At 32.4% G+C, this 26615-nt stretch overlaps 2 long non-coding RNA genes across 2 annotated transcripts; one reads left to right on the top strand and one right to left on the bottom strand.

Annotated features, from left to right (window-relative positions):
• Positions 1-1211: 1211 nt before the first annotated feature.
• On the bottom strand, positions 1212-4632 carry LOC143076329 (uncharacterized). The gene is made up of 2 exons (XR_012978617.1): positions 4535-4632; positions 1212-2950 (listed from the first exon to the last, which is right to left on the bottom strand). It is a non-coding gene; the product is annotated as an uncharacterized LOC143076329 (long non-coding RNA).
• Positions 4633-8740: 4108 nt separating this feature from the next.
• Positions 8741-10879, top strand: LOC143074709 (uncharacterized). Its single transcript, XR_012978022.1, has 3 exons — positions 8741-8882; positions 9964-10089; positions 10771-10879. It is a non-coding gene; the product is annotated as an uncharacterized LOC143074709 (long non-coding RNA).
• The last annotated feature ends 15736 nt before the right edge of the window (positions 10880-26615 follow it).

Here is a 26615-nt window from a genome sequence, read left to right as displayed (position 1 = left end):
AGAAGAATTTGTTGCGTCCTTTTCACATCTTCCGACGAACAGCTGAAATTAGACCCGTAGACACTCAACAATTTATACCGCAGCTAGACTTTAAGAGTTTTATGTAATTATGATTGTAGTTTTAGAATACAGATTTTGTAAACTGTGTCCTCTAGAATATTGTGAAGAATGTTCCATATTTATGATAATTCCTATTTGTATTTATTTTTTTTAAGATTTCTTGATGAAGGAAAACTAAAAGTAAGTGCTTCAAATGCTTCGAATTCAAAACATGCTGTTTGAAGATGCATGGATTTGACAAAAGTCCCATCAGGGCTTTATACATGTATCTTTCACCTTTTCAAGTGCTTATGCATACTTCGGTTTCAATTGTTTAGGTTCGAGTATTGCTGACACCGACATCGTTAAAATATTGAGATCTCCGAAAACATGTTTAACCCTGTTGCATTATTGCGCCTGTTCCAAAGCAGTAGCATCTGGCCTTTGTTAATCTTGTATGATTTTAAATTGTAGTTTTATGTGTATATTTCGGAGTTAAGTATGATGTATATTATCACTAGTATATATTTTTGTTATGGGGACAGCTAAAGCACGCCTTCAGGTGTGGGAGTTTCTCGCTGTATAGAAGACCCATTGGTGGCCTTTGGCTGTTGTTTGCTCATTGGTCGGATTGTTGTCTCTTTGACACATTCCCCATTTCTATTCTCAATTTTATAAATTTTTCAGTACTAGTCATGATATAGTATTGTGTCTTAACCTAAGAAAGAGTAGCTATTCATGCTTGAAGTTGCGGAATTAAACACATGGAATGTGGCTATGAGCAGGATGAATTAGTGGCTTTATTTCTTAAAAGTCAAACTTATCACGTTTTACTGTTCTCATCTGTATGAGCCTTAGGACATATAGTAATGCCATACGAGCTAAATAGTCAATACAAAACTCACCTGTTGATCGTTTTTGATTCGGTAAATATATACACAAAGACAATATTATGTCAGCCAGTTATCAATGTTACTCGATGAACCCATGTAACAACTTAAGTGATTACAACAAGAAATAAGAAAGCACTGTTCGCAAGAATTGTTTTACAATAATTCATAGTATTTCATTGGAAATCACCAGTAATAAGATTCGTATAGTTTCCTCCCATACAAATGTCTTTATATTAAAACCAAACTACTTTTTTAAAATGCTATAGTTATAAAAAAAAATAAAAACTAACTTCTTTATTCAAACAGATGCAAAAATACATGTTGATTTACTTTTGAACCGATTATTCTTTGTTTTTTTTTTATGTGCACAGAAATACCAATATCTCTTTGGTAGCGAAATTTGAAATAAACAGTTTAGAAAAATCATTACTGAAAGCAAAGCCATATGGCATATTCAGTCCATCCTTTTGTGTCAAAATAGTTTTAATAGATTTATCTTCAAATGAAAACAATTTAAAATTTGCTGCTTTGTATTCCAGTAAATATGTATTCCCTGTTCTGTCGGTTTTAACATCAATTACGTGGTAAGTATTTTCAGAAGAAACAGACGTAACTGTTCCATCTAATCCTACACTTTTCAATGTAGACTTTCCTGTATAAGCCTGAGCATAGTAAAGTTGATGTTTGAGTCCAACTGATATTGAGTATATACTGTTGATTCCAACATCAAGTGTCTTCTTTATTTCACCTGTTTTACTTATAATATATATTTTGCTGGTACAACCAACAGCAATTTGATCGTCAATAAGAGCAATACCATTACATCGTTCGGGTACTTTGATCAGTTGTCCTTTCTTCATTGTAACTATATCTACTGGTTGAATAGAGTTTATTCCTGGTAGTGTAATCCCTGCTAAATTTTTATCTTCTTCCATAGCTATCCCCCACTGTACTCCGTCCATTTGAATGATTGCCAACTGTTGACCTTTGTCTGACATAACAAATAGGTCGATACCAGATTGATTACACAGAAACAATCTATTGTCTTTTGTCACACCTATGCCGGCAATACCTGCACCAGATACTTTGAATTTAACATCAACTTTGAATTATGTAAGCATCTTTCTCTGCAGATGCAGGTATTGTGCTTGCTTGACATTAAACGGTTGGTATTTGATATCAAGACAAGACTTCTTTATTTCAATGGAACCAAATGACTTCATAACGGACAACAAATCAGACTCTTTAAGCGAAAGAGAAACATCATTTTGGGACGATAGCAGTTCTTGAAAATCATTTGCATTACAGTTCAGTTCTTTTTTTATATCATAAATGAACATGAATATTTGACTGTCTGATCCTTGTGTTGTGAAGGATTCAAACTGTTCAGAAATATTTTGTATCTTTTTTCGTCGATCGCATATTTTTTCAAGGTCGTCACTTGATTCTTTTGACACGTTTGTATGCATTTCGTCAATTTCAGACATGACAGCTTCTTCCATTTCTTGAATGCGCTTCTGCAATTGTTTCTTCAAGGTTTAAACTTCTTGCTGAACATACGCCTTACTATTATTAAGACTGACCATGCCCTTTCTCTTTTTATCTTCGAGTTCGTTAACAGCATTAATGAGAATACGGACATCTGTGTTAATTTCTTCATACATGGTTGAACTTTTGACTCCTTTGGCAGCTACTTCAATTGGCAGTAGTTTGTCACAAGAGCGATGATCACTGGCAATGCATAACCGACAACACAATGTATCATGGTCAGAGCAAAAGTATTCTAAAACCATATCCGGATGAACATCGCATGATTTATTGACAATGACTGGATTTCCGTCAATCACGTTGACATCTATAACATGATGGGATGCACATATTTTAATGCTTCCGTGAAAATCTACGCAGTCTGAACATAGTCCGTCCTCGCAGTCTGTACAATATTTTACAGCTTTGGTGGATTTACTTCGTCTGCCACAGGTTCCACAGAACATGTTTGGGGATTTTGACGCCATTTCCTGAAAATAAAAGGAAACACTTATTATTTTTTTTGTGGTGTCATTAAATTTGATAAATTATTCTGTGTATAGACCTATATGTGAAACTGAATATATTTGATTTGGAATATCTGTTTGCCTTCAGACTTATATTTGAAACTGAATATTCGGAAACTTACATATATAAACTGTCACTAAAGGCGATTTATGTAAATTGATTAGTTACCCATGATTTGTTCTTATTAGTCTGTCTACAATAGTTGCTGCTCTAGACTGCTAATGTGTCATCCCACCTTAATAAGCCAGGATGTGACTGTATGTTTTTCCATGTCATGTTTTGTTTATTCATAGCATTTGTTTTGTTTTTGTTTTGTTGACATGGATTCCCTGGTAATAGATTTGTAATTAGTATTAAAAAAATAATTTCACATTTGTGTATTTGGCAAACGTCTTAGCTAGCATTGTTATAAATATCTTAAAATATCATTTAATTTAGTGATCTATAATCATGATAATGGAACATATTTAAAGGTATTTATACGGTGTAAATTTATTCGAATTTCATGGTTTATGAGGGTTCATACACAAGTAGTACATAATTGATTCTATCATCTTTTAGTCCGTGGTATAAAATTTTCAAAACCATAGTTTCAATGTGATATATTTGGAAATATTTACTTTAAAGGGGTCAGTTTATGAATGATGTCGATTATCTGACGTATTTATTGATAGTGTATTAAATTCTGATCATTTCATATTTTCCAAGTTTTCATAAACTTTTTTAGCTACAGAACCGTAGCTCTTAGGTCCTTATCTTATTTGTATGGTTCGCAAATAGTAACAAAAATAACATCAGTATCTACGCGCTACGGTTCCGCAGCTATATATTTTTGTAATTCAAAAAGATGAAGAAATCTTGGAAATGTTTGATATTTTAACTTAAAAGCCTTTAAATCGATCTTAAAAATTTGGATTTTTACGAAGTTGTTGACAGAACAAAATACTGCAAACAAAAAGTAAAGGTTAGTTACCACCTATCAGTTTCATTAATCAACAATACAATGCATTTGGTGTAATATAGGACAAACAATAAAATTATATGTATGTGTACTATCATTTGACTGTGTGAAATATTTGGATATTGTTTAATTCTTTTTAAAACCTTCCCAATTGTGCTACGAATAGTAAGCGTGATTTATAAAAAATTATAATAGTATGTAATTATGAAACAGTTTCTTTTGATTCCGAAGACAAGACAAGACAACAGAACTTATCGAATTGAACAAATCTTATACTTTTATAGGCGAAACATTCACTGAAAATTGAAATAATACTATTATTTGTCTACGGTGAGATGAACATCTCTATCTTTAATTCGTAAACAATCAGATAGTAATTAGATTATCGGAGTTAACCGTATTACAGTACCTTGATTTTATCGTACTACAATGTATACAAGGAAGTATGATTATAATGTATTTACCTGATTTTTTATATTGTCATTTACGCCTCATTTGTCTATGTTTCTGATATTTATGCTTACTTTTACTAATTTTTACACCATACTATAGTTATACATTTATAGAATTTTAAAGGAATATCTACCTTTCCGATGCAATAATAAAACTTCCACTGGTTGACTTGGACATGAGTCGACCGATAAAAGGTAGATAACTTGTGTCTGTTTACTACCTGTGTTTAGGTGGCACGGTAGTATTTGCATTCCAGAATTTAGGTTGCTCTTTTGTGTACCCTACTTAGGTAAATGTATCTAAACAATGTGATTGGACAAAAAATACAGTATCAACTGAACATACTTTCCCAAATGAGGGATGAATCAGGTGTAGAAAAATATGAAATAATTTTACATACAGATGAAAATGAATTTTTGAGAATTTTTTTAAATTTTGTATTCACTGCACCATAAAAGACCTAAAAGTACTAGTTGCCTTAGGTTTTTGAAAATAGCAAAAAAAGTAAACGGTCATGATACATATTTAAATAAATTTCTGAATAGTAAAATGAAAGTACTTCAGTTAACTGTGAATGTAGAATTTTTTGCAGTGTTAGAAAGTGGTGAAAATTCTAAAAAGGCTATCATTATCCCTTATGGGCCAGGAAATACTACCGTGCCACCTTTAACAGCATTATTATTTTAAAAAGATTAAGCGATTGTTATAAACGATGTCGTAAGGTCATGATCAGATGCTAAGATAAAATATGAATATCCAAATGTGTAGAGTTCAACTTTAGCACTGTCATCGTGTTTACTAAAAAAAATTTTGTTATAGCTTTCATTAAAACAAAATTAATGGTAGAAGCTTTGTTATAAAAAACTGATTTTTTTTCGACATATTTACTTTTGATATTCTTGTGTCAGAAAAACCAAAATATTTGAAAATTTCGTTAATTTCAGATGTTCAAATTCGACAAAATTTGTTATTTTCATGGTCAATAAACTATAATAGCTTTGGCAGTTTTTCTGCAGGAATTACACGATACTTTCAACCATTTATATACATCCAGACTACAAATATTATCATCACATTTCAAATTTAATTTTTTAGACATGTATGTTTATACTACAAATGTTGACATTCATTTATATTCCGAATGGGAACAAGTCTTTAATACACACAATAATATATGCATGCATGTATATTAGTGTTTTCCACGTTTTTTTGGTACTCAAAAATTGGTAATTATACTACAGACATAAAAAAAAGTTTTGGCAGATGATGCATCAAACCCTTCCCTCTCAATGATGAATTTAAAAAAAAAGAAACAACAGGACATTTTTGGTTAACAATTTTTGCAGGCCATAAAATATACACCCTCAGTCGAAAAACACAGTGGACACTTTCAGAAGACTAGTTGTATATTTGTTTTTATCGCAAGTGACTGAAGTGTGATTCAGATATTGATTTAAAGCTCACCTGGCCATAAGGGCGAAGGGCCAGGTGAACTTTTCTCATCACTTGTCGTCCGTCGTCCGTCGTCTGTCGTCTGTAAACTATTACAAAAATCTTCTCCTCTGAAACTACTGGGCCAAATTTACCCAACTTTGCCACAATCATCATTGGGGTGTCTACTTTAAAAAAATTTGTTCGATGACCCGGCCAACCAACAAAGATGGCTGTCATAGCTTAAAATAGAACATAGGGGGTAAAATGTAAGTTGTGTCTTATATCTCTGAAACCAAAGCATTAAGAGCAAATCTGACATGGGGTAAATTTGTTTATCAGGTCAAGATCTATCTGCCCTTAAATTATTGGATGAGTCTGACAGCCCGTTGTTGGCTTCTGAATTCGTAATTCTAAGGAAATTTTGCCGTTTTTGGTTATTATCTTGAACATTCTTATAGATAGAGATAAACTGTAAACAGTAATAATGTTTAGCAAAGTAAGATCTACAAATAAGTCAACATGACCAAAATGTTCAGTTGACTCATTAAGGAATTATTGTTCTTTATAATTATTTTTTAACAATTTTTCATAAATGTTTGTAACCTTTACAAAAATCTTCTACTCTGAAACTACTAAGACAAATCTAACCAAACTTGTCCATAATCATCATTAGGGTATCTAGTTTAAAATATGTGTCATATGACCCTGCTCGGGAGCCAAGATGGCCGACATGGCTTAGAATAGTACATAGGGTAAAATACAGTTTTTGGCTCATATCTCTGTGACTAAATCATTTAGAGCAAATCTGACAGTTTTAAATTGTTCATTAGTTCAAGATCTATCTGCCCTGAAATTTTCAGACCAAGCAGGCGACCTGTTGTTGGGTTGTTTTAAGAAAATTTTGCAGCTTTTGTTTATAATCATGAATATTATTATAGATACAGATAAACTGTAAAGAGCAATAATTTTCAGAAAAGTAAGATAATAAGTCAGCATGATCAAGATGGTCAATTGACCCCTTAAAGAGTAATAGCCCTTTATAGTCAATTTTTAATAATTTTCATAAATTTTGTGAATTATTGTAAATTTTTACAAAAGATTTTCAACTGTAACTACTGGGCTAAGTTCATTGAAGATAGAGATAATTGTAGGCAGCAAGAATGTTCAATAAAGTATCTCTACATACACATCACCATCACCAAAACACAATTTTGTCATTAATCTATTTGTGTCCTTTGTTTAATATGCAAATAGACCAAAGTGAGCGACACAAGCTCTTAAGGGCCTATAGTTTTAACATGCTGATGAAAATAAGGATTAATAAACTAACATAGTTTAAATTTCTGATATTAATAGCCTAACAAACAAATCATTTAAAAATCAACACAGTAATACACAAAGAGAGAAGATTTGCTATTTTGTTGGCTTAAACAATTTTGTCTTTTTGTTTTTGTTTAAAGAAAAACATAGAACTTATATATATATATATATTCAAATGAACATTTAACCTGACACAAACAATCAACCATTCAACCCTTTCCTAGTGTAGGAAGTTAGTTGCTGTGTCATTCATTAATACAATCAATACACAAAATACATAATACTGTGGATTCATCATTATTCGTTAGATATCAATTTTCGTGGGTTCCGGTGAATTCAAAGGCTCAACGAATAACATATTTCCAATGCGCCTTTTATACAGAGATTGCCAAAACCACGAAATCAAATATCCACGAATATGCAAGTTTTCAGCATTCCACAAAAATTGATACCCACGAAAATAAATGAATCCACAGTACCACAGAATCCGGGGGGCGCTTGATCATATTGATGTCTATTCTTCAAACATATAAATAAATAAACGAAATAATTTCTTAATTGACTGTACTATGATTTCATCGTTACATATTTTGATTCCTGTCGTGGTAACAGTTAAACGAAGTAGAATTTTTCTATAAGGTTTTAATAAACTTTGCGAATATCATGAACTCCATTGCCAATATCTCTTCAAAAACATTAGAATGGAATAAGGACAATTTGGTTATTTGATCGGAATTTGTCATAGAGATTGAAGTGTAAAATCAATAGCTAAAGCAATATGACTTTTAGTTTTTTCTACATCTGTTACTTTTTCTTTTGACGTTAAACGAAGTGTAAAGTCTACCTGGTACATTTATTGACACTAATTGTCGTTGCTTTATTTACACCACTGGGTCGATGCCACTGCTGGCGGACATTTCGACCCCGAGGGTATCACAAGCTCAGTAGTCAGCACTTCGGTGTTGAAATAAATATCAATTATATGGTCACTTTTATACATTTACTGTTTGAAAAAATATAAATTATCCGAAATACTGAAGATTTTCTTATCCTATGCATAAATTACCTTAACCGTAATTGGCACAAATTTTTGGAATGTTTGGTCCAATCTCCGGCGCAGTACTTACTTCGTATCACTACACTAAATATGTATTGTAGTGTACTAAGTATACGGAAAGTAAACGAGCGCTGTACGGAGATTGCGTTTGGTCCTCCATGCTCTTAAACTTTGTACTTGTCTTGCATTTCAGACTTTTTTTTTATCAAAGCGTCACTGATGAGTCTTATGTAGACGAAAAGCTGGTCTGGCGTATTAAATTATACGCCTGGTACCTTTGATAAATATTTAATGGGTATAAAGAGATAACAATGAATTAAAACATATTAAATGTTGAACGAAGTAGACATTTTCTATTGGATTTTATAACAATGTCACTAACTCAAACATTCTTTTAAAATCTAAAATAGAATAAGAATAATTGACCTAGTATTTGTGATAGAGATTGTACTGTAAAATCACTTGCTGAAGCAATCAATAAAGCAATTTGACGTTTAGTTTTTTCCACATCTGTTGCTTTTGACATGCAACGAAGTATAAAGTCTTCCTTGTAAATTTATTAACAAGAATTTTGTCAAGATGAACACATGCAAAATAATCGCTGTTCTGATTTTGTATTCAATACAACAATCACACAGTGCCAATATTGGATGGCCTGTGAAATGCAAAGGTAGGATCATTTTTTAACATCTGTTATTTCATTAGTTTAAAATTGCATGACAAAAATTGGTTTTAATACTTACCAACATCATTGTTTAAGTTTTAAATTGAAATAGCAGAAACCACATAATAATTCAAAAAAGAAAGTTTTACACGTTTTATTAAGCATTGTGCATTGGCGTTTTTTCTCATTTAGGATTAACATATCTCTACCTACCAGATTCCGACAGATACCATTACCAAGGTCACGAAATGACCGAAGCATAGAGATGTACAAAATTATCCTAGTCCCGTCAATCTGTATTTCCATCCACAATAAAGGTGATCTTCGGACTTCATCGTTGTGCCTACAGAAATGAGTCTAATTTTGGTACATAAACATACGTCAAATTTAAAGTATGACTTATGCTTTCTCATCGAATTCTGATTCCTATGCAGAATTATGGCCCTCAAGAATTATCGCAGTTAAAAAAAAAAAAAAAATTTAAGCAAAATAATGAATTAATGGTATCAACTCTTTTAACTTTGTACTTTTAGTGAACTTTATCTTTTGCTTGATGATCTGGAGCTGATTTCAATACATCATTGTAAGATAATGAGATTTTTTCTTGTTGACCGACTTTTCATTGAATTGCGCACATTGATTAAGCTCACAATTCTCAAAATATTTTTCTGGAGGTATTTAGAAAAGACTGTCATTGTCTTTTATTAAACGCCTCGTTTGTCTAAGTGTATATGGTGTAGGATGTTCAGGATGTTGCGCGTCCAATACCTTACCTTTTCATTTTATATTTTGAGAATTGTGAGCTGTTGGCAGATCTTAGTTTGTGTCTGTTAAATTTAAACATCTAAAACTAGGGATTACTTTGGGGTTGATATACTATATAGCTCCATGTGTATTGTTAAATACTTATTTGTTGTTGTTGTGTTGATGTATACTCTACATGTATTACTTTACAGATATTAACACTAATCCTCTTACTTACTTTTCATACTTATATTTTCACAATGTACATAGCCATTATCACACAGATCTCACACAGACCATATACTTTATGCTATGAATGCAAATGTAACTTGACATTTTTCAGGCGCAATGGGTTGTGATGTTTGTCCTCCACCCGGCATTGGTTTATGTGTAGAACTTAGTGGTTGTCCGACTGGACAACTACTATGTTTTAACGGATGTGGACATACATGTTTCCATCCTGTAAAGGGTAAGTTTTGAATTCTTAACCATTTAAAACACCCAAATATTTCCATCATTCACAAGGAGTAAAAGTACAAGAGGAAAACTTAACATCGTAGTAAATGAGACAACAATAAGATAACAAGAGTACAATACCTAGCAAGATGTTAAAAATAGTATATGTTTTTTAAACTTGTTCGAATAAATAAACTTATCATAGATACCAGGATTGAAATTTTATATTTACTCTAGACGCGCGTTTCATCTACAAAAGATTCATCAATGACGCTCGAATCAAAAATGTTAAAAAGGCCAAATAAAATACGAAGTTGAAGAGCATTGAGGACCAAAAGTTCCTAAAAGTTTTGCCAAAAAAGCTAAGGTTATCTTTTCCTGAGGTAGAAAAGCCTTAGTATTTCAAAAAATCAAAGTTTTGTTAACAGTTAATTTATAATTATGAACATATCAATGATAACTCAAGTCAACACATAAGTGCTGACTACTGGGCTGGTACTGCCAAGCCATAAATTGTAAATTTTCAAACTTTGTTTTTATACCAAATCCTTTTCTATTTACTTAATAGTAGCAACTTAGTATAAAAAATATTTTGAGTTGTAAATTCAACAAGGGAGAAGAAACTAACATAGCTTTACTTCTTTGTATTTTTTTAGTACTGTAGTGCTTATTTAAACAGTTTGATATTTTTCAGGTTGTTGTGATAAATAGTGTGATGATGGATCTGAAGAATAAGTAGACATATGCGTACCACAACAGACATAATAGAAAAAAAAATTAATAAATTAAATATCAATTTCTTCTTTTTGATTCTTATCTGATATTTACATTAACAAACACATTTACCCAGTAATTGATTTCAATTTTCCAGTTTGAAACATATATTTACGTTCCGTCTGATTGGTTCCACATAATGTCAGTGAGTTGTTCCAGAGGGGTAAGCAGTGCCTGCTCCAGTAGTGATACCCGTCGTGTTTCTCCTATACTAGTACTATATATATTGTTATTCATATTAGGGATCAGATAATAACTTATAATCATTTGACTCTTGTCTAACCATATGGCATCACCAAAAACAAGGAGAGTTTCTTATACGCTAAATGCAAGACATCAAATGTATCTGACTAACATATTCATTGTTTGGTATACATGTTTATTTGACGATATTTGTATGTCCTATTGTTTAAGTGAATATTTTGTGATTATGCAAATTTTGTTGTAGTAAGTCAAAGGTTAGAGATCGTCAGTCAGTCCCTAGAATGATTGTTAAGTTATTTTGTTCCTCTGGGGTGTCTATATTTTTGAATCGGTGAGCAGTGTTGAATTGTAATCAAACCTGTTCATTAATATCTTTTATAAAAATAGCTGATGTGAACTACTTTTAACAAATTATTACATCATATTTTAATAAGCTCATTGTACTTGTCGATACTGGTTCGTTGCCATTTTAGCTTGATTTTTTAGTTGAATTCTTTTTCATATTGAAACGTTATGGTTTATCGCTTGTGCTTTTTATCACAATTCAATTTAATATAATAGTCAAATATGTTTCACATTTAGAGTTAAAAATATACCATAGTACATCAACATTTATAGAATTTAGGTATGAGTAAGTGCAATCAGTACCTTTGATTATCAACAAAGTTATATTAAGATAGATGTTTAATCATTGAAGTCTTCTTTGCATTTTCATTTAATATAATTGACACATCTGTTTCATATCTGGTGTTAATAATAGAACATACTACACCTATATTTGCACAATTGTAGCATGTATACTATTCTTTATACAGTTGGGTGCAGACCAAGCATTACATAAAGTAAACGCAAGTTAACGCGGCGTGCACATATTTCGTTAGTTAACTTTAAATTTCGCGTTTACTAGTAAACGCCCGTTTACTTCATTAACGTTAACGCGGTCAAAATGGAAATTTCTAATGTCTACTCGAGTAAACGCGCGTTTACTCTGTGTCCGTTTAGTCAGTAGTAAACGGCCGTTTACTTCAGATTTCACAAGTTTAATTTTACGTGCACGTAAAAGTAAACGGGCGTTTACTACAGATTTCTCAATTGTTTTTTTACGTGCACTTGAAAGTAAACGCGCGTTTACTTTTCGCGTTAACTAATTTTGTATCTTATAAAATAATCGTCGTGTGCATTTGTACATTTATTTATGTTGTTAAAATGACTTAATATTTTACGTATATGTGTTTTGAACCTTAACATTCAAAAACACTTTTTATTAGAAATATAAACATTTATCTAGCGGATATTTCTAGATCATAACGAATTGTTTCGTCAATAAATTCTAGATGTACTTCCTGTAACATTTTCTGTCTAGTGTTTACTTTAAAGTCAGTAACAGATCCACTCTGACGGAAACGTCGTAGAAATGCACTTATCCCCTGTCTAGAAACTTGAACATTATCTGATCATATCAACTCATCTCTAACTTCAGTATGTTTTTGCCAGATCTTCTTATACTTAATATCCTCTCACGAATGGTTTTACAGCTCCAGGACGAATTTCCATTCTGTTCTTATATGCAATGATTAATTTTCAATAAATTAATTAAAGAGGTGTCATTTCATTAAATGCAATCGTCAATGTGTTGATCGAAAATGGACAGATGGATATTTTGATGTACCTTATCATGTGATATATTAGGTCAGTGTATCCAGGATACGAGGTCAATCTGCGTTAACGCGCGTTTACTACAAACAGTAAACGGGCGTTTACTTCATTTTTACAAAAATAAAAGACACACCTTTTTCGCGTTAACGCGAAGTAAACGCGAAAGTAAACGCCCGTTTACTCTTTACAAAATTAGAAGACGCACGGTTTTCGCGTTAACGCGGAGGTAAACGCGAAAGTAAACGCTCGTTTACTATTTATGTCTACTAAAATTTCGGAGTTAACGCAGAGTTAACGCGGCGTTTACATGAAGTGCACGCGAGTAAACGCCGCGTTAACTTTTTAGGCCCGTTTACATGTAATGCTTGGTCTGCACCCAACTGTAGATATAGGAAGATGTGGTGTGAGTGCCAATGAGACAACTCTTCATCCAAATAACAATTTATAAAAGTAAACCATTATAGGTTAATGTTTAAATATGAATAAAAAGTTAATAATTAATGTAATGCAACCAATTTGTACTCTTAATAATTGAAGAAGATGAAAGATGTACACAAATGAAAGAAATACACACAAAAATACCAATACCAGACATTTGTAATCTAACACATGATTTTTAAAAAGGATTTGAATGGTTAACCTTTCCTTTCAGATATTCAACCAACATCTAACAACTATTGTGGTCAATTTGAAACCAGACTTGTGACGACAGCGCCACAGTTTTGGTGTAACTCTTGTGAAGAAGGTGTGTGCGCAGAATGCTTGGATACCACTAAGCCATCAAAGAGTTTAGATCTCACATAACCTTGTCAAATTGTTTCAGAGGATGTTACTAAGATGACAGCTGTTCACAAAAGCAGTTTTGATAAATCCGCGTTCAGTGAAACATCAAATATTACTTGTATTACTTCTTTGCTACCAGACATAAAGATAGTATTGGCTGATTATGGCTCTTCTTCGATATTGGTATTCAGTTCAGAGGGAGGCATTGTCAAAATTGTTAGGTTTAAAAAATCATCCCGGATTTTTCGAGTAACATACGTTGTCAAAGATCGTATAGCGGTTTCCTTCCAACTAGCAAGACAATCAAAATATTAGATACAATGAAATACGAGGAGTTAAAAGAAATAAAATTGAACAAACCATGCTGGGTAATACATTCTGTAGATGACCTGATTTTTGTGGCATTCAGAAGCACTGAAATTTTAGTTCTAGATTTAGTAGGCAATACTGTCAAAACTATACCAGCAAATCAACAGAACTTGATTTATTTGTGTTTATTCGAAGACCTACATTTACTTTCTGAAATTGAAGAGGGATGCGTATGTTGCTACAATTCCACTGGTTGTAAATTGTGGCAGTTTAGAAATGAAACAACAATAGTCGCAAGAAACATGTGTGCCGACTCGCTTGGACATTTATTTGTGGCCTGTCAAAATTCTAATAGTGTTGTGTTGATTTCAAATGATGGTAAACAAAGCAAAGTGGTGGTGAATGTTTCTGAACCTAAGAGTGTCTATTTCGATACGAAAAATTCTACTTTATATGTTTGCAGTCTTCACGGTGATAACTTTTCCTCTTACAAAATACTCAACCGATAAACAATTACATGCACAAAAATACCCTTTTCGTGCTGTAAACCTCGGTCACTATACCGGCTGTCTTCTTTAATGTACACTACTTATTTACCGTTGCTATTTGAACAACTTAGATACCTAAGATAACACATATTAGCCAATTAGAATGACCTGTCTGCAGTGCTGTATAATTGGTGACACTCAATTGCTCTTCATAAGTAATTGTGTTAGTTTTTCATGTACGCTTACTTTGTTAAAAAACATATATGCCAGGAATAATAATGAGTGTGGTAATATTATTCCCTCATGTTTGTCTACATTGCTGAACCGTTGTAACTGGTAGTCCTCGTGTACATTTCAAAGATGACGCGACCACTCATTATGCGAAGCATATAACGACGAGGGAAATTTAGAAAGTCATGTAAAAGTTACATCAAGCGTGAATGTGTCATTTCTTTCACCGTAATAAAGTGAATAAAGTATTGTATAATTAACACTACTTCAGCCATGAATCCATCTTTTAGGAGTATTGTGAGAAAATATGCTACATTACTCTTGACACTTCTCAACAACACTTTCAAAATCCAATGACAAACAAACTCTGACAATTGGACAGAAACAAAAACAAATAGGAAAAAAATAATACTTGATAACTGGCCTGGCATTTAAGTCCTCAATCACTATGCCTTGTTTGCTGATTATATAGAACATGGACAATGCGATTTTTTCTTACACAATACATAAAGGTAGTTTTAGTCATTGAAAAAGACCAGTATCAAATGTAAATATCAGTAAAATAAAACGAACAATGTATTAATTGAATATCTTATGTCTGGTCATTGCTATCTACATGCAGTTGATAATTTCATAGCAGTAAAATACCATGATAATTTTGTATTTACATATTTCTGATGTTTAGAAGAGGTGAAAGGATATATAGCTATATAAGGTAGGTATAGGGACAGATGGACAGTCAGACGAAAGGATATATAGAAAGATATTTCGGTTTCTAAGATTTTCGTTTGAAATCCGAAGTTAAACGATCAATTTTTCATAAACATGCTGTTGTATTTTTTTTATTTTTTTTTATCGATTTCAGGTTCATGTCCTTAGAAAATAATTTAAACATTTCCTAAAATGCAATTTTATGGAAATTGGTTGTTCCATTTTTTAGTATTTGTGCTAAAAGAAATGCATTGCGTCAGCCTAAAAACACCTTTACAAATTTAACCAAACCCTTAAACAGACTTATTCAGAAAGGATATAGTGACGATACTATTGTCAGATAATTAGGGATTGCATATCTATGTTGTGTCATGTGTACTATTGTTTTTCTGTTTGTCTTTTTCATTTTTAGCCATGGCGTTGTCAGTTTGTTTAAGATTTATGAGTTTGACTGTCCCTTTGGTATCTTTCGTCCCTCTTTTGGTATTAATATTGATTTGCAACGGAAATAAACACATCTATTCCACAACCAGTTATTGGCATGATACGGGTTATGTTCTTCTCGTATATTTTATGATGGTATGATACTAAACCCATCACGGGAGGGACTGTACTTGACTTTAATATGATGAAGACATAATATTTCAATCAGTTTAATTGAGGTCTGGGGCCGGCATGTCAGTAACTGCAAGTAGTCCTTTGTTCATTTACGTATCATTGTCATTTTGCTTATTTTCTTTTGTTACATATTCTGACATCGGACTTTTTTTTAACTGAGTTTTCTGTGCGTATTGCTATGTGTGTCTTTATTCTACATTAGCTAGAGGTATAGGGGAGGGTTGATATCTCACAAAACATGTTTAACCCCGCCGCATTGTTGCGCCTGTCTAAAGGCATGAGCCTCTGGCTTTTGTTTGTCTGATATGTTTTTTTTTATTATAGTTCATTCATATGTTTTTGAGTTTAGTGTGACGTCCATTTTCACTGAACTAGTACACATTTTATTTAGGAGTCATCTGGGGACCACCTCCGGTTCGGGGTTTACTCGCTGCGTTGAAGACTCATTGGTGGCCTTCGGCTGTTGTCTGCTCTTTGGTCGGGTTGTTATCTCTTTGAGATATTCCCCATCTCCATTCTCAATTTTAGAATTATTTGATGTGTGTTTATGTTATCAATATAGCTTAAAGCGTTATCGCAGAATATTTTTTCGTTTTGGTCCATAACATTCACATTAGACAGACCAAGATAAAAGGAGATGATTAACATGTTAAAGAACATAGTATAACCCTACCATATACTATTTTTATAGTCCTAGTTAGCAGACCTTCAATGGTTGTCGCTCTTTATATATAAATATGTTCTTATTGATTATCTGTAAACTTCAAGTTTCCGGATAAATTTTTGATATAATTTATATATAATTTGTGTTTTGAAAAAGAAGTAAAATATTTCAATCTGATTTTCAACATTATTAAAAACAGGTGATCTCAAGTATAAAGTTTATTTTTCTCATACATCCATATGTATTGGACAATATTAACACTGGGCGTTTAACAATAAGCAATAAATCTATTACATACTCTTCAAATAATGGCCAACACATGGTATACGCTTATGAAGATCCTCTACTGATCCGAAGAAATCTTGTGTATGGTGATGTGTACTAATTGCTGTCTAGTTGAAATGTACACCATTGCTCCTTTAATTTATCATGAATTTTCAGTATAGATGAAGATTACAAATACACACCTAATGATGAGTTGTTGTCTGGATCTTTCGTCGATCTGTATCTTTCGATATAAGTCAGATTGATATGGACGTATAACTAAATATAAAAGCTTTCATACAGTTTAATAAATGTTCTTGGTAAAGCCAGGTTTAAATCAACATTTTCTACATACGGAAATGCCTGTACCAAGTCAGAAATATAACAGTTGTTTTCCATTTGTTTATTTGTTTGAGCTTTTGATTTTACCATTTGTACAGGGACTTTCTGTTTTGAATTATCCATTCAGTTCGGTATTTTGGTTATTTTACTTTTTCAAACAAGCGTAAAAGGTTGCGGGTTTAAGAAAAAGTCGGTAAAACACGACAATCGTTCATTTACTAAATGCTTTGATTTATCTTTTCACGGATTTGAATATATGAATTGTTTTTAGCTTTCAATTTAGAGTTAATGAAAATTATAGCCGTTTATGTTTTATTTCCACTTATTACTTTTTACTTGCAACCATCTACTATTATGTACCGCTTCCTGTTGATTTCAAACTTCCAGTGTCAATGTTAAGCATCGTGGCATTGAAGTGTCTTTTTTTATATTTTAAGTGCCTTTTATAATTCTCAAATGCTGTGCATGGATTTGAGAATCTAATTTCTGGTTGAAGTTATTGAAAATTGTAGCAGCTGAATTTTTGCACTCGTGTACATCTTTAGTTGTGTGCAGATGTATTAAGATTATGGTTGCGTCTATGCACTTTAAGTGTCGTTTTAACTTCAAATGGATAGCTATTGAATTACAAAAAATGTTAAATCTAATTCAATTTAACAACATAATATATATATATATATATATATATATATATACATAAGTACGTCTGAGTCAGTGACAACCCTACAACAGATGTATCCATCGGATCGCCATCAATGATGGTGATACATGGCTGTGTACATAATGTATATACAACTCGTCTAAACATCAACCCAACAATGTTAGATCTGTAAATTTGCTTTCGCAAATTTTTGGTTCTTCCCTCGCCGGGATTCGAACCCATGCTACTGTGATATCGTGACACCAAATCGCCTGCACTGCAGCCGTCCCGCTAGACCACACGACCACCTGGGCTCTCAAAAAAGAGCTTTCGGTGGCATGTGTTACCTTTCCACGTCAGTTTTAATCTAGCGGCGTACTACAGTACATGATATATAAGGCATGAAGATGTTATTGTTACAGATCAGCTAAATTATCTATAGTAAAGGATCCTACAAATTAATGTAAGATACAGTCACAGAAAATAATTATATTCATAAGTACGTCTGAGTCAGTGACAACCCTACAACAGATGTATCCATCGGATCGCCATCAATGATGGTGATACATGGCTGTGTACATAATGTATATACAACTCGTCTCAACATCAACCCAACAATGTTAGATCTGTAAATTTGCTTTCGCAAATTTTTGGTTCTTCCCTCGCCGGGATTCGAACCCATGCTACTGTGATATCGTGACACCAAATCGCCTGCACTGCAGCCGTCCCGCTAGACCACACGACCACCTGGGCTCTCAAAAAAGAGCTTTCGGTGGGCATGTGTTACCTTTCCACGTCAGTTTTAATCTAGCGGCGTACTACAGTACATGATATATAAGGCATGAAGATGTTATTGTTACAGATCAGCTAAATTATCTATAGTAAAGGATCCTACAAATTAATGTAAGATACAGTCACAGAAAATAATTATATTCATAAGTACGTCTGAGTCAGTGACAACCCTACAACAGATGTATCCATCGGATCGCCATCAATGATGGTGATACATGGCTGTGTACATAATGTATATACAACTCGTCTAAACATCAACCCAACAATCATTGATGGCGATCCGATGGATACATCTGTTGTAGGGTTGTCACTGACTCAGACGTACTTATGAATATAATTATTTTCTGTGACTGTATCTTACATTAATTTGTAGGATCCTTTACTATAGATAATTTAGCTGATCTGTAACAATAACATCTTCATGCCTTATATATCATGTACTGTAGTACGCCGCTAGATTAAAACTGACGTGGAAAGGTAACACATGCCCACCGAAAGCTCTTTTTTGAGAGCCCAGGTGGTCGTGTGGTCTAGCGGGACAGCTGCAGTGCAGGCGATTTGGTGTCACGATATCACAGTAGCATGGGTTCGAATCCCGGCGAGGGAAGAACCAAAAATTTGCGAAAGCAAATTTACAGATCTAACATTGTTGGGTTGATGTTTAGACGAGTTGTATATACATTATGTACACAGCCATGTATCACCATCATTGATGGCGATCCGATGGATACATCTGTTGTAGGGTTGTCACTGACTCAGACGTACTTATGAATATAATTATTTTCTGTGACTGTATCTTACATTAATTTGTAGGATCCTTTACTATAGATAATTTAGCTGATCTGTAACAATAACATCTTCATGCCTTATATATCATGTACTGTAGTACGCCGCTAGATTAAAACTGACGTGGAAAGGTAACACATGCCCACCGAAAGCTCTTTTTTGAGAGCCCAGGTGGTCGTGTGGTCTAGCGGGACGGCTGCAGTGCAGGCGATTTGGTGTCACGATATCACAGTAGCATGGGTTCGAATCCCGGCGAGGGAAGAACCAAAAATTTGCGAAAGCAAATTTACAGATCTAACATTGTTGGGTTGATGTTTAGACGAGTTGTATATATATATATATATATATATAATTCTCTCTCAAATGTCATGTAACCAAAACTGCCTTTTAAATTACTAAGCGAAATGACTGTATGCAATCGTTTTATCAGTTTCCACAGGTAATTGTGCGTTTTCTTATATTTGTAAACGTACTGTTGAAAAATTCATAAGTTGAGCATTGACATTCGGTAAAACTATGGTATAATTATTGATTGCATATAACTTGTCATTGTCAAATGCAAGGTTGGAAAATTGTAGTTATGACCACTAATGGAGCTAGTTCATTATTCATTATTATCGTCATATCTTGTTCTAGCCATTGAATTTGTTAAATACCTTTCTTGATGATGAATTACATTGAATATCATATCATCGCTTTACCACCCTGGATAATATATATTTTTTTCGAAATCCTGTTCGAAACAAAATATAACTGAAAAGTGACATTAAAATTGATTTGAAAAAGTTATAAAGATACCTATCTAAATTTAATCTTTTTTTTTACCTATTAATTGAATTCTTTCATTTCACAACAATAAATCAAACTACCAAATAAACTGGAGTAGTATCATTTTTTTCAACGTGATAAAGTGAGCAACATATTGTATAATTAACACCACTTCAGCCATGAATCCATCTTTTAGGAGTATTGTGAGAAAATATGTTGCATTACTCTTGACACTTTTCAGCAACAAATATCAAAATCCAATGACAAACAAACTCTGACAATTGGACAGAAACTAAAACAAATGTGAAAAACATAATACTTGATAACTGGCCTGGCAGTAAAGTCCTCAATCACTATGCCTTGTTTGCTGATTATAAAGAACATTGAGAATGCGATTTTTTCTTACACAATACATAAAGGTTGTTTTAGTCATTGAAATAGACCAGTATCAAATGTAAATATCAGTAAAATAAAACGAACAATGTATTAATTGAAAAATCTTATAATATGATATTTTCCTAAACCTGGTAACAATGTCTGGTCATTGTTATCTACATGCAGTTGATAATTTCGGAGCAGTAAAATACAATGATAATTTTGTATTTAGATATTTATGATGTTTAGAAAAGGTGAAAGGATATATAGCTATATAAGGTAGGTAGGGACAGATGGACAGACAGACGGAAGGACATATAGAAAGATACTTCGGTTTCTAAAATTTTCGTTTGAAATCCGAAGTTAAACGATCAATTTTTCATAAACATGCTGTTGTATTTTTTTTTTTTTTATCGATTTCAGGTCCATGTCCCTAGAAAAGAATTTAAACATTTCCTAAAATGCAATTTTATGGAAATTGATTGTTCCATTCTTTAGTATTTGTGTGAAATGAAATGCCTTGCGTCAGCCTAAGAACACCTTTACAAATGTAACCAAACCTTTAAACAGACTTATTCGGAAAGGATATAGTTACGATACTGTTGTCAGATCATTAAGGATTGCATATTTTGGTATTAATATTGATTCACTCATAGGGTCTTTGCATCGGAAATAAACACATCTATATATTCCAAAACCAGTTATTGGCATGATACGGGTAATGTTCTTCTCGTATATTTTATGATGGTATGATACTAAACCCATTACAGGAGGGACTGTATTGATTTTTATATGATGAAGACATAATCTTTCAATCAGTTTAATTGAAGACTGGGGCTGGCATGTCAGTAAATGCAAGTAGTCCTTTATTCATGTATGTATCATTGTCATTTTGCTTAGTTTCTTTTGTTACCTATTCTGACATCGGACTCGGACTTCTTTTGAACTGAGTTTTACTGTGCGTATTGTTATGTGTGTCTTTATTCTACATTGGCTAGAGGTATAGAGGGAGGGTTGAGATCTCACAAAACACGTTTAACCCCACCGCATTTTTGCGCCTGTACCAAGTCAGAAGCCTCTGGTCTTTATTAGTCTGGTTTGTTATTTTTAATTATAGTTCATTCATATGTTTTGGAGTTTAGTGTGACGTCAATTTTCACTGAACTAGCACACATTTTATTTAGGGGTCATCTGAGGACCACTTCCAGGGGCGGGGTTTTCTTGATGTGTTGAAGACTCATTGGTGGCCTTTGGTTATTGTCTGTGTTCTTTGGTCGGGTTGTTGTCTCTTTGATATATCCCCATTTCTATTCTCAATTTTAGTATTATTTATTGTGTGTTTTTGTGGTCTTTAATATATGTTATCAATTTAGCTTAATGCGCTATCGCAGAATCTTTTTTCGTGTTGGTCCATATCATTTACATTAAACAGACCAAGATAAAAGGAGATGATTAACATGTTTAAGAACATAGTTTAACCCTACCATATACTATTTTTATAGTCCTAGTTAGCAGTCCTTCAATGGTTGTCGCTCTTTATATATAAATGTGTTCTTATTGATATTCTGTAAACTTCAAGTTTCAGGATAAATTTTTGATATAATTTATATATAATTTGTGTTTTGCAAAAGAAGTAGAATACTTCAATCTGTTTTTAACATAAATAAAAAAACAGGTGATTTCAAGTATTACGTATATTTTCTAATACTTCCATATGTAATGGACAATATTAACACTGGGCGTTTACTAATAAGCAATAAATCTTTTATATACTCTTCAAATAATGGCCAACACATGGTATACGCTTATGAAGATCCTCTACTGATCCGAAGAAATCTTGTGTATGGTGATGTGTACTAATTGCTGTCTAGTTGAAATGTACACCATTGCTCCTTTAATTTATCATGAATTTTCAGTATAGATGAAGATTACAAATACACACCTAATGATGAGTTGTTGTCTGGATCTTTCGTCGATCTGTATCTTTCAATATAAGTCAGATTGATATGGACGTATAACTAAATATAAAAGCTTTCATACAGTTTAATAAATGTTCTTAGTAAAGCCAGGTTTAAATCAACATTTTCTACATATAGAAATGCCTGTACCAAGTCAGAAATATAACAGTTGTTTTCCATTCGTTTATTTGTTTGAGCTTTTGATTTTACAATTTGTACAGGGACTTTCTGTTTTGAATTATCCTTTCAGTTCGATATTTTGGTAACTTTACTTTTTCAAACAAGCGTAAAAGGTCGTGGGTTCAAGAAAAAGCCTATAATGCACGACTTTCGTTCATTTACTGAATGCTTTGAATAATTAATGGATTTGAATAATTATATAAATTGTTATTAGCCTTCAATTTAGAGTGAATGAAAATTATAACCGTTTATATTTTACTTCCACTTATTACTTTTTACTTGCAACCATCGTTTATTGTATACCGTTTCCTATTGATTTTAACTTTCCAGTGTCAATGTTTTGCATCGTGGCATTGACGTGTCTTTTTCTTATATTTTAAGTGCAAGTTTTAATTCTCAAGTGGTGTGCATGGATTTGAGAATCTAATTTCAGGTTGAAGTTATTGAAAATTGTAGCAAATGGTTGCTTCCATGCACTTTAAGTGTCGTTTTAACTTCATATAGATAGCTATTGAATTACGAAAAATGTTCAATTCAACAACATACTATATTATGTAATTCCCTTTCAAATGTCACGTAACAAAAACTACCTTTTAAATTACAAAGCGAAATGACTGTAACAAATCGTTTCGACAGTTTCCACAGGTAAGTGTGCGTTAACTAAAAATTGTGAACGTACTGTTGAAAAATTCATAAATTGAGCATTAACATTCGATAAAACTATGGTATAATTATTGATTGCATATAACTTAACATTGTCAAATGCATGGTTGGAAAATTGTAGTTATGACCACTAATGGAGCTAGTTCATTTATTATTATCGTCATATCTTGTTCTAGCCATTGAATTTGTTTACTACCTTTCTTGATGATGAATAACATTAAATATCATATCATCGCTTTACCACCCTGGATAATATATATTTTTTTCGAAATCTTACATGTGTCTTATTTGAAACAAAATATAACTGAAAAGTGACTTAATAATTGATATGCAGGTATTTTGTCCTAAAGAGAGACTCGGAAGTAGAAAATGTATTTCATCCATTTTATTTTACAAAAAATACACAAGCAACATGCTATACATAAATCAATTAGAAATGACATTCTAATATCACTAATTCTTTAATGAGAGTACACACGGGGAAATGTCTAACCTGTTAAGTTTGAATCATTTCATGTTGACATTCTATTAGATACTTATTTTATCCTTTTACTAGGAAAAAAGAAAATAGCACTTTAAGGAATTGTGCGTCCAAGTGGCTTTTTATTGATTAACCTTCATCAGGAATGCCCAAAGCCAAAATTTCGAAAGCTAAAAATGTATTAGTACCAAAACACGGGAAAAACTATTTTACCCAGAAGGTATTTAAACATAATAGCAAACCATCTAATGTCAACTTTGCTTGAGGGAATTGGAACTGCAGTTTTTTAATGATTTCTAATTTCATGAACGAACAATTTAAGAAAGGCATATTGTATATTTGAGTCTAAGATGCATAATTTTTTTCATTAGTTGTTATTGACTTTGAACTAGCTGTGTGTTAATGCGAGTACTGTAAGATCTGTATTTTGTGTCTTTCTGTTGTGTTGATGTATAAGTATCGATCCACTTCTACTTTGTGTTTTTGTTTGATGTATTTCTATTTGTATCCATCTGATGAGTTAAGCCTTTATCAACTGATTTTTTAGACTTTGTATTCTTATGTTGTACTGTTACACCACTGTCATAGGTTTCGGGAGTGTTGGCGCCTTTAATCGAGTTTAGCCCCGCCACAGTCTACACATGCCTGTCCAAAGTCAGCAGCCTGTAACTAAGTGGTTGTTTTTTGCTGTTTGTCATATTTGTTTTGTACAATGTCTTCTTTTTTTGTGCTGTTACACCACTGTCTCCGGTTAGATGAGGGTTTTGTGCCATCTAACTAATTAAACCCCGCCACTGCCTGCCCCAAGTCAGGAGCCTGTAATTCAGTGGTTGTCGTTTGTTGCCGTGTAACATATTTGTTTTTCGATTAATTTTTAGTAAATAAATTAGGCCGTTAGTTTTCTCGACTAAACTATTTCACATTTGTCATTTCGGGGCCTTTTACAGCTGACTGTGCGGTATGGCTTGTGGAGAGTTGTCTCTTTGCCAATCATACCACATCTTCTTATTTGTATATGTTATAAATCATGCAGTTACAAAAGCATTGACAACTGAGCTGAAGACACTCTCGGGAACTAGTAGTCTCCCAGCAGCCTTTATGACATAATAGTGACACCTCAAGTGACCTTTCTGAACCAAAGTATCCAAATTATATAAACCTATTCAGTTGTACGCAAAATAACATAATTTTGAAGTTCCTGAACATGTTGAACAAGATTACTATATTTGCAATTTCAGCGCCAAGTAACAGCTCTTATCATACTTCCTAATTTACAACAATATAGAGTATTACCAGATATCAGAAATAATAAGTACATGACTATGAAAAGCATTGGTAATATAAGATATAAACAATCTAACTCACAGAACACACAGAATAATTATTAAAAATATGTACATGGCTATGTAAAGCATTGATAATATAAGATACAAACTATAATCTAACTCATAGAACACACAGTATACTAATTAAAAATATGTACATGGCTATGTAAAGCATTGATAATAAAAGATATAAACAATCTAACTCATAGAACATACAGTATATAATTATTAAAAATATGTACATGGCAATGTAAAGCATTGGTAATATAAGATATAAACAATCGAACTCACAGAACACACAGTATACTAATTAAAAATATGTACATGGCTATGTAAAGCATTGATAATAAAAGATATAAACAATCTAACTCATAGAACACACAGTATACTAATTAAAAATAAGTACATGGCTATGTAAAGCATTGATAATAAAATATATAAACAATCTAACTCATAAAACAAACAGTATACTAATTAATAATATGTTTTAATAAATATAAGTTAATGAGATATGATTTTACATTAAACATGCTACTTAACAACATTCATGTAACGTCTACAAATAAGTATTATATTTTAAACCATCATATAATTAAATAGATATTATCAATAACAGATAAAAATGAACCTATTGAAATAGTATTTTATGAATGTGAGATATGAATGGATCTGATTACTTTTCCATTTCCGTGAAAAGAAATCACATTAAAACAATTGATTTTTACATAATACGAAAGAATATAATGTAGCAATTCATGACACAAAATCACCATTTGATTTCATTGATAAATGCTTCCTTTCCTATTCTCCATTTCTTAACCATAACAAGGTATTTAATGTTCTCAAAACTCTAAACGTATTATTTTGTCAAGCCAGCCCCATATCGATCACAACACAACTGTGAAGTAGTAGTAACAAAACATGAATTATATTATTTTAAACTTTCTCTTTAGGTGGTAATTCAGAAATGAAAATAAGGTCAAGGTCAACTTCGATATGACAGGCAGTTATTTCAGACCATAAATCATCTGTTTATAAAAATTGCTCTTCTAGCTCTTAAATGCCCGAACATACATATACCACACATTCTTCTTTCGTCGTCACACGCAAGAAATTTTTTTTATTTCCATAAATTTACAAAAAAACATGATACTTCCTTAAAAGTTAAATCAGAAAAAAATTATTAAATTATTATCTTAATCATTCTTCTGTAAGATATAAAAAAAATCGTAGTCTCGTGAGACAAAGTATATACATTAATGATATTTTGAATGAAATGACATATGATTACACATGTTGAAATAACATTGGAGAGGTAACCACGTGCACAAAACATATAGTCTACGAAAAACTTCTATATTTCAAAAAATTATATAATTAAATGACATTATAAGTAACAAATATGACTTAAGCTATTGAAAAAATATGTTATCCAAAAACCATGTAAGAAATGGATGGATCCTAATTACGTTTTTTTTTATCAACGGTTGCCATTACTGGTGCAGGATCTGCTTACCCTACTGGAGC

This window comes from Mytilus galloprovincialis, chromosome 5, assembly GCF_965363235.1.
Source record: "Mytilus galloprovincialis chromosome 5, xbMytGall1.hap1.1, whole genome shotgun sequence".
Classification (NCBI taxonomy): Eukaryota; Metazoa; Mollusca; class Bivalvia; order Mytilida; family Mytilidae; genus Mytilus; species Mytilus galloprovincialis.
This window is presented reverse-complemented; position numbering and strand designations above follow the sequence as displayed.